At 39.4% G+C, this 13,949-nt stretch overlaps 1 protein-coding gene across 1 annotated transcript in view; it reads left to right on the top strand.

Annotated features, from left to right (window-relative positions):
- TTC28 (tetratricopeptide repeat domain 28) overlaps window positions 1-13,949 on the top strand; it is a 713,442-nt gene that overhangs the window by 609,633 nt on the left and 89,860 nt on the right. The window lies entirely within an intron of this gene.

The raw sequence follows: 13,949 nt of genomic DNA on the forward strand, positions 1-13,949 counted from the left end.
AGTTAGTTGAAAAATAATTATTGAATAATGTAATGTCAATATTGGAAGGGGCTGTAGTAGTCATCTAGTCCAACCCCTTTATTTAACAGAAGTTAACACTGAAATAGGACTTGCTGACAGCCAAGTTAATGTCAGAGCCAGGATCAAAACAGTCTAGATCTCACCCAGACTTCCAGGCCAGTGCTTGTTCTGTTTCTGATTTTCAAAATTAATATCATATTTTGAGAAAATAGCCAAATATAAGAATTTCATTTCTAGCTTCTGTTTTTATGAAGTAGGAACAGGCTTTAGCCACATGCACACGTGCTTCTGTTATTTATCCTATGACTGTTGTGCATCCTGAAGTATCCCCATCCTTAACAACCCAGGCAACAGTTTGGCAATTACAGGGGTTGACAGGGTGGTAACTCCCAAGAACTTGGAAGTAAGACTGCCCTCTGAGATTGAAATTATAAATGACCATAATGAACTAGGTTAGACATTAGACCAGAAGTATACAAAGCTGCTTCAGCAGACAGAAATTCAGGCCAGTGTGATTAGACTATAACCTGACCAAAGGTATTACATGTCCCAAGTGAGAGTTAGAGGGGCATGATTGGCCAGCAATAGAAACCCAAAAGTAGGAGAGCCAGCAGGGCAGGCTTTGGCAGTGTTCATTTCTAACACTATCAAAAGTAGAGAAAATCTTGGTTTAGGAACACAAAGTCCCATCGAAAAGGCTGACCCCATGGTGGACATGCAGTTGCCATGTTCTCTTAGTCCCTCCACTGTCCCTCCTTCCACAAGTATTTTGAGTGCTCACTCTGTGTAAGGTACTATGCTAGAGATCAAGGATCCTGATGAAAAAGCAGACATAGCCCCTACTATCCCAAAACTGAGGGGCAAGCTCTGAAGTGTGGCCTTTTAAGTTTGAAAACCTGATTGATGTTGCTAACATGCCCAAAGAGGGTTTGCCTCTTGGGAGTGAACTTTCATTAACCAAGCTCAAAGAAAGTTGTACAAACTAGAATGCCAGGTATTATGTACATTCTCTATCTGCAAGTATATTTACATGAGAAACCAAATGATAGTTAGAAAGGTTGACAAGAAGCATGGGACCTGAACAAGGGAAGGCAGGAGAACCATCTGAGAGATCTTCTCCACCAAGGGCTGCTGAAGACCTTTGTGTATACTGCCTGGGGTAACCTTTGGCAGTTTAATTCTCCTCATCCTCTGAGCTCAGTTCAAATATTCCCTCCTTAAGGAAGCCTCTACAACTCCCAACATAGGTTTCCCTACCCCTTATGCCCATTTGTACATTCTCATTATACCCAACATTTTCATGTAAGCACTTACTACAATTTTAATTGAAAGGTTTTATATATTCTCTTGTTTACTCTTTTTCATTTCTGTGAGAACAGGGGCTATGTCTGCCTTATTCATCAGGATCCCTAATCTTTAGTATAGTACCTTATAGAGTGAGCACTCAAATACTTATGGGAGGAGGGACAGCAGGGATCTAAGAGAGCACGGTGACCACATGTCCACCATGGGGTCAGCCTTGCCGATGGGACTTTGTGTCCCTAAGCCAAGATTCTCCCTCCTTTTGATAGTGTTAGAAATGGGTACTGCCAGAGTCTGCCCTCCTAGCTTTCCCTTTTTTGTGTTTCTACTGCTGGCCACCAAGATTCTAAAGGTACTTGAGTGTATGACACCTGCCATTTGAAACCTCTGCATACATGAAGGTGGCCTCTCCCTTCTGGCAATGTGGGGGCCACATCCAAGTCATCTCAGTCTAAACCAAACATTCATGGGGCTCAGCCTGCATGAAAATGTAAATTTTACCTAATTCAAATTTCCAGATATCTAGATTAAAATTCACCAGGAGAAAGAAGAGGATTACCCTTGGTCTCACTCTTCCATGCTCCTCACTGGATGTCATGGTTGAACTTTAAATACCTGTGTCTAAGCAGTTCTTTTCTAAGATGCTGGAGGTTGAGTAATTCTGTTTCCAGGTGCCTTTTGAATTTAAAAATGTCTTTTGAGTTATAGTTCATCTCTTTATCAATGGTAGAGAGACAGGAAAGACTGCAGCTTGCTTGTGTTTCCCATGTTAACCATTTCCCCTCTGCTCTATACAGAGAGCTTACAAGTTCTTATGAGTCCTTAGGATCTCTAGCAGGTTATGTGGCTTGACATTCAGCATCACTTTGTTGGGCTGCCCTCAGTGGCCTAGATCTTCCCCTTAGACTGCTAGAAATAAGGTTTTTCCTATTGCTTCGGAGTAGTCTTGTTAGAGATTTGTTTGTATTTTGTGAGCTTAAACTCATATTGTTGATTATAATATTAAAATTAAACCCTTTATTGGCGTGGTTTGAATTTACTGGAATGGAGTGTTTGTGAGAGCAATTCGTATCTCCTAGTTTCATGAAAACAGTAAGAAAATTTCATTGAAGTATTATTTTTCATCTATAAATTTAGTAAATATTTTTTAAAACCGTAATGCTCAGTGAGAGTAAGGATGCAGTGAATGACCTGGCTCATATCGTAGGGATATACCTTGATTTTGCATTTCTAAAAACAAATTGCCAATAGTATAAAAAATCTTTTTACATGTTTATGCCCTTTGATCTCAAAATTATTTATTTTAGAAATGGAGCAAAGATCTGTACATACTAGTATCTGTCCTAAGTTTATATATTATAGAAGACATTGAAAACAAACCAAATATACAACAATAATTAAATTACAAATTATTTTATATCTATTCAATATGTTATGTTGCAATTAAAATTATGTTTACAAAGAATTTTAATCAAATAGCCAAATGTTTAATCACATAGACAAAATATTAAGTGAAAAAATAGGATATAGAATTACTGTGTATAGTATAATTTAAATTTTGTCGTACAAAATATGGGTATGAAAAGAAAAATTCTTGGAAAGAGACTAGGCTATATTTTAGTGGTGATTATAAATGAATGGTGGAATTATGGATGCTTGTTATTTTATTTTACAATTAGGCATGTAGTACTTTTAAATGAGAAATAAATAGCCATGAATAAACAATTCTGTCATATCAAAGGGAGAAAGAAAACCTTTTTGTAATTTGGCTTTACAGAGAATAAAACCCCAGTGTCAGAGCCTGTCACCATGATCTAGTGCTAGGAAGGAATTCTGGGTTTATTTTCCATTCTTGTCTCTTGGTGAATACTGTATTTCAACCACTAGGCCTTCTTCTCTGCTCTCTAAATGTACCCTGTAATTTCTGTCTCTCTACTGTAGCTCAGGGGTCCCTGAGCTCTGGATCTGTATATGTAGCTGTCAATAAACATCTATGTCTGGATATCTTCCAGGCATCTCTGGTCTAAAACACCTAAAGCCTAACTCTTTAATGTCCCCATTTCTACTTTAATCTTCATCCTGATTCCTGCACCATCATATAACTAGTTGCTTAAGACAAAAAAATGAATCATCATCCATTATTTTCTCTTTCCCTCATTCTAATCAATTTATCTTGCAGATTTGTAGAAATATATTTCTGTAAAATACATTTTGAACGACCTACCAAGACTGAATTATGAAGAAATAAAATATCTAAACAGATCTATAACTAGTGAGAAGATTAAATCAGTAACCAATAACCTCCCAATAAAGAAAAGTTTGGGACTAGATGTATTCACTGGGGAATTCTACCAGACATTTAAGGAAGAATTAACACCAATCCTTTTCAAATTCTTTTTTAAAATTAAAGAGTAAAGAACGTTGCTAATTTATTTTATGAGGCCAGAGTTACCATGATGCCAAAATCAGGCAAAGATACTACAAGTAAAACAACTGTAGATCAATATTTATCATAAAAAAATTAATGCAAAAATCCTCAAAAAATACTAGCAAACTGAATTCAATAATACATTAAAAGGATTCTGTACCATGACTGTGTGGGATTTACTCTTGGAATGTAAGGATGGTTCACCTATGAATATCAATCAGCATAATACACCACATTAACAGAATGAAGGACAAAAAACACATGATCATTTGAGTTGATGCAGAAAAGCATTTGACAAAATTTAACACCCTTTCATGATAAAAACCATACTGCAAGCTAGTAAAAGGAAATTACCTCAACATAGTGAAGGCCATATATGAAAAATCCACAGCTAACATCATACTAAGGGGCAATAATTTGAAAATATTTCATGTAAGACTAGGAACAAGGCAAGGATGCCTTCTTTTGTCGTATCTCCAATACAGTAGTGGAAGTACTAGCCAGAGCAGTTAAATAAGGAAAGGAAATAAATATCCAAATTGAAAAGGAAAGAGTAAAATTATCTGTGTTCAGAGATGACATGATCTTATATGTAGAAAACTCAAAAGATTCTACCAAAAATTAAAGCTAATAAACAAATTTAGTAAATCTGCAGGATATGAAATCAATGAACAAAAATCAAGTGTGTTTCTATACACTAACAGCGAAAAATCTGAAGAGGAAATTCAGAAAACAATCCCACTTACCAAAGCATCAAAAAGAACAAAATACTCAGGAATAAACTTAACCAAGGAAGGGAAAGATCCATATACTGAAAACTACAAACATTTCTGAAAGAAATTAAGACGCAAATAAATGGGAAGATATCCTATGGTCATGGACTACAAGAGTTAATCCTGTTAAAAAGCATCCATACTATCCAAAGTGATCTACAGATTCAGGATAATCCCTAGCAAAATCCTAGTGGCAGCTGGGCTCAGTGGCTCACGCCTGTAATCCCGGCACTTTGGGAGGCCAAGGCGGGTGGATCGTCTGAATTCAGTCAGGAGTTCCAGACCAGCCTGGCCAACATGGTGAAACCTCATCTCTACTAAATATGCAAAATTAGCTGGGCTTGGTGGCGCATGCCTGTAATCCCAGCTACTCAGGAGGCTAAAGGGGGAGAATCACTTGAACCCAGGAGGCAGAGGTTGCAGTGAGCCAAGATCACGTCACTGCACTCCAACCTAGGCAACAGAGTGAGGCTCCATCTGAAAAAGAAAAAAACCTAGTGGCATACTTTCACAGAAATAGAAAAAAATTCTAAAATTCATTTGGAATCTCAGAGGACCCCACATAGCTAAGGCAATCTTAAGGAAAAAAATAAAGCTGGAGGCATCATACTTCCTGATTTCAAAATATTATTACAATTAGCGGGGTGTGGTGGCATGCGCCTGTAATCCCAGCTACTTGGGGGGATGAGGCGTGAGAATCGCTTGAAGCTGGAAGGAAGAGGTTGCAGTGAGCCAAGATCGTGCCACCGCACTCCAGCCTGGGCAACAGAGACTTTATCTCCAAAAAATATATATGTCCATATATATGCACATATATATGTATTTATGTATGTCCATCTTATATATAATTGTATTATATAAATATATATGTACATATGTGTATTTCTTTGTTACAGTTTTCAAAACAATATGATACTGATATAAAGACAAACATATAAACCAGTGAAATAGAATGAATAGCCCAGAAATAAACTCTTATGTGTATGTCAAATGATCTTCCACAAAGGCAACACAATGGGGAGAGAACAATTTCGTCAATAAATGGTGTTAGGAAAAGTGGATATCCACATGCAAAAGGAAAAACGTTGGACCCTTATTTATACAACATACAAAAATTAACTCAAAATGGATTAAAGACCTAAACATAAGACCTGAAAGTATAAAACTCCTAGAAGAAAACATAGAGGAAAAGCTACTTGACATTGAACTTGGCAGTGGTTATTGGTATGATACCAAAAGCACAGGCAACAAAGGAAAAATAGAGAAAGAGGACCACTTCAAACTTCTTAAAAACTTCTGTGCTGCAAAGGAAATAACATTGTGAAAAGGCAACCTATGAATGGGAGAAATTATTTGCAAACCATGTATCTGATAATATCCAGAATATATAAAAACTCCTACAACTTAACAACAACAACAACAAAATCCAATTTAAAAATGGGCAAAGGACCTAAGTAGACATTTCTTCAAAGAGGTATACAAATGAACAACAAGCATATGTAAAGATGTTCAACATTACTAATCATCAGTAAAATGCAAATCAACAGCATAATGAGAAACCTTTTTCCTCATTAGGATGGTCACTTTCAAAAAAATAGAAAATAACCAGTGTTGGCCGGGATGTGGAAAAATTGGAACCCTTGTGCATTGTTGGTGGGAATGTAAAACAGTGCAGCTACTATAGAAAACAGTATGGACATTCCTCAAAAGATTAAAAATAGAATTTAGTATACAATACAGCAATCCCATTACTGGGTGTATACAAAAGAATTGAAACCATGATCTCAGAGATATTGGCACACCCATATTCATTGCAGTACTATTCATAATAGCCAGGGGGTAGGAGCAACCTAAAAGTCCACCTATGGATAAACAGATTTTTAAAATGTGGTGTATACAATGGAATATTACTCAGCCTTATAAAAGAAGAAAATCGGCTGGGCATGGTGGCTCGTGCCTGTAATCTCCGCACTTTGAGAGGCCTAGGCAGGAGGATCGCTTGAGCCCATGAGTTCCTGACTTCCCTGGGCAACACAGTGAGACCCTGTCTCTACAAAAAAAATTTTTTAAACTAGCCAGATGCAGTGGTGCACCTATAGTACCAGCTACTCAGGAGGCTAAGGTAGGGGGGTCATGAGTCCGGGAGGTCGAGGCTATAGTGAGCCGTGATTGTGCCACTGTACACCAGCCTAGGTGATAGAGCAAGACTCTATCAGGGGGAAGAAAAGGAAGAAGAGAATCCTGTCACATGCTACAACATGGATGAATTTTGAGGTCATTATGCTAAGTTAAATAAGCCAATCACAAAAGACAAATACTACATGATTTCATTTAGTAATATTTGTCTTTTTGTGTGTGATTGGCTTATTTCACAATAAGGTGTCTGAAGTAGCCAAGCTCTTAGAAACAGGAACTACAATGGTAGTCCTCAGGGATGGGTAGGAGGAGTAAAGGGGAGTTGTTTAATGGATATAGGGTTTCAGTTTTATAAGATGAAAAATTTCTCAAGATTTGTTGCACACAAGATACATATAGTTAACACTACCATATACTTAAAATGGTTATGAGAATAAATTTAATGTTATGTTTTTTACCAAAAATTTTTAAAGTATTTTAAAAATACATATTTAATCAATCCACTTCTGTCTCCACTGCTACGTGTACAGTGCAGGTCACCATCATCTCTATCCTAAACCACTGCTACCACTTCCTGTCTGATCTCTCTTCTCCCTCTCCCTCTCATGGCTTTCCAAACCCATTCGCTAGAGTGGTGGTCTTTCAAAGATGTATTTGGGATTCTGTTTCCTTGCCCTTCTACCCACCACAAAGCTCGCCAAACACACTTCAATGTCTTCAGAGTTTCTGATGGTCTTTAGACTCCAGCTCACTTTCCTTATGCTGACCTATATGCCTGTGTGATCTAGCCTCTACCCACCCTTCAACAGCACTTATAATCCTTCTTCAACTTGGCATTTCCTTGTGACCCCTGGCCTCCTTTCACCTCCTAGTTTACACCAAGGGCTTTCCCACCTTAGAGTTATCCACGTGCTCTTCCTTTTCTCAGTAAAGTTCTGCCCCCTGCTCTTGGTGTGGCTGGTTCCTTTCATCCTTCAAATTCCTACCTTCTCAGAAAAGCCTTTCAGAAGCTCCGTTGTTAGTTTCATTCACCTCTTTGTGTTCCCTGTCTCTAGGGCAGCTCTGGAACATAGTAGATGCTTAAGAAATGTTTGCATGAACAACTGACTAGTTCTCCGAATGAAGTGCTTCTCCCTTCTGCCTGAACTTTTTTTATGGACTATATTTTCCTGTGATAGTCTAATCACCCTTTGGAGTTCTGTTTATATTTCACACTGCTTTCATCAGAATTATTCCCATCCTTGTTGGTCCACGTCAGGTCTTTGCTCCCCTCTGTGTACCTAATAATAGCACTTATTTTGTTTTTTCCAGTTTTATATTTATGTAGTTTGTATGCCTTTCCAAGCAGATGGTGACGCCCTAGAGGGTAGATGCTGTGTCCTTCTTTCTGAATTCTCACTAACACAGTACCTGACTCATGGTTAGACATCAGTAAGTTTGAAATTTAGTCACCAGAAGATGTTCTGTAAGCAGACTCCATTTATGCTGGGCTAGTGTTTGTAAAATGCACTGCGCCCCTAGAAACTGAGTCTCTATGCCTTGGGGGACACCTTTATTCAGTTACCCGCAGCCTAGCCTTGGTGTCCTTGTTATTCTGCAGACTGTTTTTGCTCTCGTTAATGGCATCTTGCTGCTGAAAGGAAGTAAAATGCTACAAAGGAGTTTCTGAAAATGGATTTAAAAATAAAATAAGTGCTTTTATTAAGTGTTTAATAAGAACTTCCAGTCGCTTCCTCCCAGATCAAAAGAGGCGTAGATTGAAACCACTGTATAGAACATAAGCCTCCCATAAGGGAGATGTTATGAATTTCAAAACACATCTTCAGTTTTTAATTCCGATACTTAGCCAGCATCTTGCAGTATGTAAATTGTTCCCTGGCCTCCTAGAACGGTACAGTGGCACTTTAGGGAATCTAAGACTGGGTAGGGCTTTGTTCAGTAGTAGGTCAGGTCTGGAAGGAGCACTCCCAAGGGGTTTTTAACAAATTGCAATTGTAGACTGCCCTTTTAATGGGGTAAATGTTCCTTCATTGTAAAAGAATATTAAACCTTGATAAACTATAGCTGTTAATGTTTTTTCCCTTTTGGTGTTTTTCTATATTTACAAATTTTCTACAGTGAAAGTTATGTTTGTAATCAAATACATTTTCTTATTTCAAAATCCTGATTAATTTAGATTATACTTGTTCATAATGCTGATAACTCCATTGATTCTACACTGATAACAAGCGGCAAATATTAACAAGTCTGACAATATCAAGTATTGGAGGGTCAAATGACTGGTGGGAGAGTAAATTGGCATAACCACATCAGAAGAAGCTTGTCATGACCATCTAAAGTTGAATATTAGCCAGGTGAGGTGGCTCATACCTGTAATCCCAGCACTTTAGGAGGTTGAAGTGGTAGGATCACTTGAGCCCAGGAGTTTGAGGCTGCAGTGAGCTATGATTACACCATTACATTCCAACCTGGATGACAGAATGAGACCCTGACTCAGTAAATAAATAAATAGATCACATATGTACATACCCTTTACACTTGGGTGTAATATCCAAGAGAAAGTCTTGTGCATGAACAAGAATCTTCAAAGCTGCACTGTAAACAATAGCAAAATTCTGGAAACAACCCACATGTAGTGAGAGAGTAGATGAATAAATAGAGGTGCAATCCTAAAATGGACTGTTAGGTTTCAACAACAAATGAGCCACTGTGAACCCTAAGATAGTGGCTACATAATAGAACTATAATAATTAATAAGTGAAAAAGTAAATTCTAAAACATTACCTACAGGATGACATCTTTTTAATAGTTAAAGACAAAAATAAAAATATACTTTTCAGAATACAGAAAGATGCAATAAAACCTGTATAGAAAGGACAACCAGGGAGTGATTGCTGTGGGATTAGGGATGGGACCTACCTCAGGCTAGGAATGGACTCACTGGGAAGTAACAAATGATTAGAGGTATGTTATTCTCAAGATCCTGGCTTTTGTTTTGGGTAATGGTTTTGTGCATGTTTATTACATTATTTAAAATTACAAAATAAATAAATGAAAGCAGCGATGTGGTGGCACACACCTGAAGTCCCAGCTACTTGCAAGGCTAAGGTGAGAGGGTCACTTGAACGCAGGAGTTTGGGGCTGCAGTGAGCTATGGTTGTGCCACTGCACTCCAGCCTGGGCAACAGAATGAGACCCCGTCTCTGAATGAATGAAAAAATGAATGCATGAATGAATACAGACTGTGCATGATGGAAGAGTGTCACAATCCAAAGATTACGTATGATTAATACAATTCCAGAGAGATTCCCTTTTACCCCCCTACTTCAGCTCCCCAAAAAGAGAGAAGACAGGGGTTTTTAAGCAAATGAATTACAAAAGCAGGATTGCAACTCATCTTTAATATATCGATGTAAATGAACAGTTGATAGACTGATTCAAATCATTTCTATCTGTTCTTTAAAGCAGTCCCCATGCACTGGTGACTATGCCATTGCTGCATCATTAGCCTCATTCAATGTGCAGTAGGTCTTTGAACATTTAAAATTGTCATTATAAGTATTTCTAATTAAGGATTTTTGCTAATTGAGACTGACCTCCCAATTCATCCAAATTGGTAAGTTTTACTTTACAAGACAGATGTTTTTTCTTACCCCCAATCCTTTCCAGAACTCTGTGGAGAAAAGGTAGATAGAATATATTTTGGCACTTATTTTATTCCTTAAAACAAAGAGTTTCCAATTTCATTCTAAACGAGGGTACTGCCATTTTGAAAATATTTTATGAGCATGTAGTCTGTGCCAGGGCTGATGCTGGGCCTGGAGATATATGCATGAATAATAGCTGGAATTCTTGGCCTTACAGTAGCTCATGGTGTGGAGCATGCAACAAACGTGTAAATTATTAATCTACCACGTGAGAACTGCTCTGATAAAGGTCGGAACAAAGAGGGCTGTGCCTCGCTCTGCCTACTTGGGGAGTGAGGCAGTGATTCAAGAGGCTTCCAAGGAGGTGACATTTTAACTGGGCCCTAAAGGGTAGGGGGAGAAAAGCCATTCCAGGCAGAGGAGTTTCTCACCAGGCAAGGGCATGGAGGAAAGAAAGGGTCCAGACATTCCAGATGTTGAATGGTGTTTGCAGGAGGAAGATAGTCTGTCCTTTGCTGCAGGGATTGTAGCTTGCTACATCACAGTTCCCCAGCTTCTGCTTCCTGATGCTCACCCCTTTCTTGTAAGATCCAAAGTTGAGCTCCTTCTCAAATAGGATGGGATTTCCTGGCTGAGTCTCTGTGTTCTGTCTTGTTGTGGCCTCCTCTCCTATCGTGGCTGGCTTCCAAAAGGCAGGCATAGCCTTATCTGTGAAGCAACTCACTCAGGCTCAGCTATGTCTGCTTGAGGAAAAAAAAAAGTTAATGCCACATTAGGGACTAGAGCACTAAAGAGACGCAGTTGCAGGAATGAGTGGGACACACTATAGACTCGTCTTGTGCTCCTGATTCTTGAATTTCTACTCCTGAAAGACTGAGAACAAAATGAGTTCAGAAGGCTTTTGTAGGCTTCTTAGCGTAAGTCAGCAGCTTAACAAGAGGATAATTATAGTTGGTCTTCTTGAATAACCTCTGAAATAGCCTAAATGTAATCTCCTTTTATATTTCTTGTGACCTTTTTTATTTTAATTTGATTGATTGATTGATTGATTGAGACAGAGTATCTCTCTGTTACTCAGGCTGCAGTGCATTAGTGCAATCTTGGCTCACTGAAACCTCTGCTTCCAGGTTCAAGCGATTCTCATGCCTCAGCTGGGATTATAGGCGTGCACCACCACACTCAGCTGATTTTTGTATTTTAAGTAGAGACAGGGTTTCACCATGTTGGCCAGGCTGGTCTCGAACTCCTGACCTTAGGTGATCCACCTGCCTTTGCCTCCCAAAGTGCTGTGATTACAGGCGTGAGTCACCACATCTGGCCTCATGACCTTTTTCAAAAGCAGAACTCGAAATTGCTAGGTGTGAGTTATCCCATTGTACATGGGAGGGATAATCTGGTGAATGGTAGTGTCAGCCCAAAGACAAAAAACAGACCACATTGATGTGGGGAAAAGTGTCATGAGCCTCTCACTGGCAAATGTGAGGGCTTGGAATTCAGAATGACCTAGGCTGTCTTGTACCAGGGCCTGACACTTCTGCACCTGTGCTATAGGGCAGGGACCAATCTGTCAGATGCTCTGAACACCTGCCAGAGGCACTGTTGAACACCAGACGTTTCTTCTTTTATCTCTTGTTCCAAATCCTTTATTCATGGTCCCAAAGCTTGGGATGGCATTCCTGTTAGAACAGGAGCTGGAGGGAGAAGGGGCAGGGTGGGATTCTGAATCTGTTGATTAATTCAGACATTCAGTCCTTCCCTCTTGGTTCCATGTCAGCTGCTAGCTGGATGTTGCTACAACCAATTCTGTAAAAATCATTTGAACTTATCAAATCTCAATATCCCTTACTTTGTGTATCTTGCACTTTACCCCAGGACAAGATAAAAAAAATTCCTCAGTCTTTTTTTATGTGGTTGATTTTATAAAACTTTATGTAACAATCGATATTTAAGATATTTAATGTGTAAATCTTGACTTCTCTGGCTTTAGGAAAATAATCCTAGTATATAGTCACCAAGTTCCTCTTCGAACTGGTTGAAATAGGCTTTGTTTTTCATCTTGCTTGTACTTTTATGATTTGAGCACAGTAATAAGGAGGCCCAGAGGGTGCCATCCATGAAGGAGCACATTTAACTGTGTCAGACCCACAACTCACACAGTACTGTCCAGGTTTTCCTCCAGTAATGCCAGGCAGCATGCCAGAGTTTCAGAGACATTTAACCACAAGCATGTATTTCTTGTTCTGGGTCTGTGGGTAAACTGGGGTGGTTCTGTTTTTTATACTGCCTGTTAAGTTTAAGTCAGCTCCTTCTGTGTCCACAAGTCGAGATGGTAAAAGTTAAGATTGCAAGAGACAAAGGGAAATAAAGAGACACATTTCAAGCCTCTGCTTACCTCTTGTCCGTTCACATTTCATTGGCTAAAGCGAATCTCATATCAAGCCCAACATCAGTAGGGCAGAGAATATATTCCTCCCACAGGAGTGGATGTGTGCTGAACAATGATCCAGTTTCCCACTCACACCCACTGTTTCCAGAGACCTGGAGAAAGAGAATGATGATCTCTCAGGCTTCACGCTCCTTGTTTCCTTCAGTGTCTGATGGCTGACCATTTTCTTGCTTATATCTTTCTTCCCTTAACATAGCACACACCTCTGTGTTGGTGAGCATCTGCAAGAACTCCTCCATCTTCTTCCGTGGCTTCTCATCTTCCTTTTGCTCCAAAACTGTGGGCACTCTTGGTTAATGGACATTCCTTTAGAAACTTGTTCTGTCCCAAGGACACAGATATATGTCCCTGGCTCAGTGTCTCTCTTGATTTCTAAGCTTGACTTCCCCCTGGAATTCACCTCAAACTCAGCCTATCCAAAATCAGACCTTTTCTCATGCAGTTCCTCAATCAGGTGCATATTTATTCCCATTTATTTAAAAGCCTCCATCTTTCCCTCTCAATTTCCTTAGTTTTGAGGCTTTTGAATCATTTGTCCTTAAATCTCCCTTTCATTTATTGCTGTTGATTTAATCAATCACTAACCTCTGTTTGATATTACCCATTTGCTTCTAGAATCACCCCTTCTTTTCTCCCACACCAGGCTGGGCTTTTATGATAACATGCCCACAGGACTAGCCTGGCCACCTGCCTCCTATCTTCTCCATCAGTGCTTCTGGCTTCCTGCTACTTAAGGCATTTTCTAAGAGGTCACTGTCATCCGAGTACTCCTGCACACATCAGCCACAGAGAAGGATGGTGACAGAGGAGTGCCTGGAGATGAAGTTGGCTATGAGGCCCCATTGTGTGTCCCACTGCATCTCCTGGTGTCAACCCTCTGTTCCAACAGGAGCCGGCTTCCCCCTGCTACCTCTGCACCATGCACATTCTAGTAAACTTGCAATTACTTTCTTCTGATAGCATGGGATCCCCTGGAGTTCTATTCCCTGGGGCATCATTTTTCCTAGATGTCTTCAGTATGCATTGAAGCCTGAAATTGCTTACACAGGTGAGTAAGAGCCAAAAATGGGGGCCAAACTGGTTGAAGTGGAGGATACCTGCTGTGGAGCAGACCCACCCATGTTTGCCTACTTTCTCTACCTCCCGACCAGGATTTAGAAAAGTCTGGGTATGCAATACATGGCACCCTAATGGAT

This window comes from Theropithecus gelada, chromosome 10 (genome assembly GCF_003255815.1).
Source record: "Theropithecus gelada isolate Dixy chromosome 10, Tgel_1.0, whole genome shotgun sequence".
Taxonomy (NCBI): domain Eukaryota; kingdom Metazoa; phylum Chordata; class Mammalia; order Primates; family Cercopithecidae; genus Theropithecus; species Theropithecus gelada.